Raw genomic sequence first — 2,500 nt, forward strand, 5'->3', positions numbered from 1 at the left:
CCCCCATTCACACACACACACACACACGCGCACACACACTACTGATTCACAAACAAAAACACACTGAAGTACTCACACTTACTGTGTCATACACGCATACACACATGCATAAACACCCACACACACACCTTCTTACTCCCATTCACACAGGCACAGCTCAGCCATAAAGACACACACACACACACACACACACACACAGTCACAGGGCAGGGTGTAGGGTAGCGGGTGGCCGGGCGCCTTATCGTGTGTGACACGGCGGAGGCCATGCGGGCGGTGAGTGAGCAGAGTGCATGTGACAGCGAGGGAGAGAGGCTGGTGGCTGTGAGGAGCAGGAGACGTGACATGCTCCCCCGTCATGGACGCTCCCACATGTCAGCGTACTGAAGGACAGTGAGAAAGCAGCGAGCTGGAGGAGCAGGAGGAGGAGGAGGAGGAGGAGGCATGCATGGGGTGGTGGATGGGGAAGGGGGGGTGTTGATGAGAAGCTCCTCATGGCAAACATATTTGGTTGGACTTTATTTGGTGTGTGTGTGTGTGTGTGTGTGTGTGTGTGTGGTTTTGGTTGTGTGTTTGTGTGTGTGTGTGTGTGTGTGTGTGTGAGGTTGTGTGTGGGGGTGGTGTGCCTAGTCACCCCAAATATTCTCCTCTTTCTCCCATGACAAGAAAGCTCCACACAACCAACATCCAGGCATGTTCACAGCACAGCACACCCCAGCCGAATAGAGCTGTGTGTGTATATGTGTGTGTGTGGTGTGTGTGTGTGTGTGTGTGTGTGTGTGTGTGTGTGTGTGTGTGTGTGTGTGTATGTTTGTGTGTGTGTGTGTGTGTGTGTGTGTGTGTGTGTGTGTGTGTGTGTGTGTGTGTGTGTGTGTGTGTGTGTTTATGTGTGTGTGTGTGTGTGTGTGTGTGTGTGTGTGTGCGCGCGCTGTCAGGGCAGATCAGTATAGGGTCTCTCTTGCAAGAATGGGGCTGACAACAGCAGCGGCAGCAGGTGACAGTGAAACCCACTGACCGCAGACCTTGTGTGTCTTGGCCAATTACAAACCAGTCACTTAACTTTAACAACCTTCATCAGGCGTTGGTAACCATATGAGGGCTCTCTGTTAGCTTCATAATGGCCATAGCAGCTACAGTGAATATGACAAAGATGATGATACTCTGACACACAGCAGATGAAATATGAGAGAGAGAACATATGATTGAAAATGGCACTGAGTTAAATTAACTCCCAAGTGAAAGCATTTATTTGTTGTACTTAAAGAGCAATTTCCTAAAGTACCCTGACCCCATTGTTGGGCAGAAGTGGCAGTGAGCCATCAGATAACTTGCATCCTGTAAAGGGAGGGCAGGGTGGAGAGATGAGAGGTGTGTGTGTGTGTGTGTGTGTGCGCGCGCGCATGCGTGTGTGTGTATGTGCGTGTGCGTGTGTGTGTGTTGTGTGTGTGTGTGTGTGTGTGTGTGTGTGTGCGTTTGTGCTTGTGTTTCAAGGGTCTGGCCAAGAAAACACGGGGTGCTTCTGGGGGGGGGGGGGGGTTGGGGGGTCGGGGGGTCGGCCCCAGGTACAGGGGGCCCCCGCTGGGAGTGTGGAGAGGTAAAGCTGCCCCATTAACCCCGGACCGCAGGTTGATGGGGGCTTTGATAATCCTGTGGCCCCCTTTCGCCTTTGTACCGCCGCCAGAGCCCTGAGGAGGCAAGAGAATGGGGGGGGGGAGGGGTTGTAAGAGGAGTGATGGGGGGGGGGGGGGGGGGGGGGTTAAGGATTGGGATGGAGGGGGGGGGTATCCAGCCGTGGAGAGGTTCATTCAACTCAGAGTGGTGGGTGTTGGAGTGCGATCACATGTGTGTGTGCATAGACACACACACACACACACACACACACACACACACACACACACACGGACACACACAGACACAGGAGCACAGAATCACAAACAGAAATATGCACACACGTGCGCGCACACACACACACACACACACAAACACAAAACACTATGCCCAAGCGGAAGGAGCCGCGTGTAAAGTGAGAGACGTGTGAACACCGGGGCATGGCTCCTTCTGCATAAATAAGAACATTAGGAGCGCTGTTGTGTTAAAGCTCACACGCCTGTGTGAATGTCTGCCCTCGTGTTCATTACACACACACACACACACACACACACACACACACACACACACACACACACACTTGCACCCCCCACCCCATCCAACCGCATGCGCGACTGCTTGTTCACGCATCATACTTTACCGTGTCAAAACAATGCTTGAGTCGAGAGATCCTTGCCAAGATTCTGTCATGTGTGTGACTGTGTGGTGACCCCGGTGAGAGTGTGACCCGTGCGAGCGTGTGTGTGTGTGGTGTGTGTGTGTGTGTGTGTGTGTGTGTGTGTGTGTGTGTGTGTGTGTGTGTGTGTGTGTGGTGTGTGGTGTGTGGTGTGTGTGGTGTATGGTGTGTGTGTGGTGTGTGGTGTATGGTGTGTGTGTGTGTGTGTGTGTGTGTGTG

At 53.0% G+C, this 2,500-nt stretch overlaps 1 protein-coding gene across 1 annotated transcript in view; it reads left to right on the forward strand.

The window, feature by feature from the left end:
• Window positions 1-2,500, forward strand: part of cadpsa (Ca2+-dependent activator protein for secretion a) — a 151,730-nt gene that overhangs the window by 108,163 nt on the left and 41,067 nt on the right. The gene's annotated exons all lie outside the window — the stretch shown is intronic.

This window comes from Alosa sapidissima, chromosome 4, assembly GCF_018492685.1.
Source record: "Alosa sapidissima isolate fAloSap1 chromosome 4, fAloSap1.pri, whole genome shotgun sequence".
Classification (NCBI taxonomy): Eukaryota; Metazoa; Chordata; class Actinopteri; order Clupeiformes; family Clupeidae; genus Alosa; species Alosa sapidissima.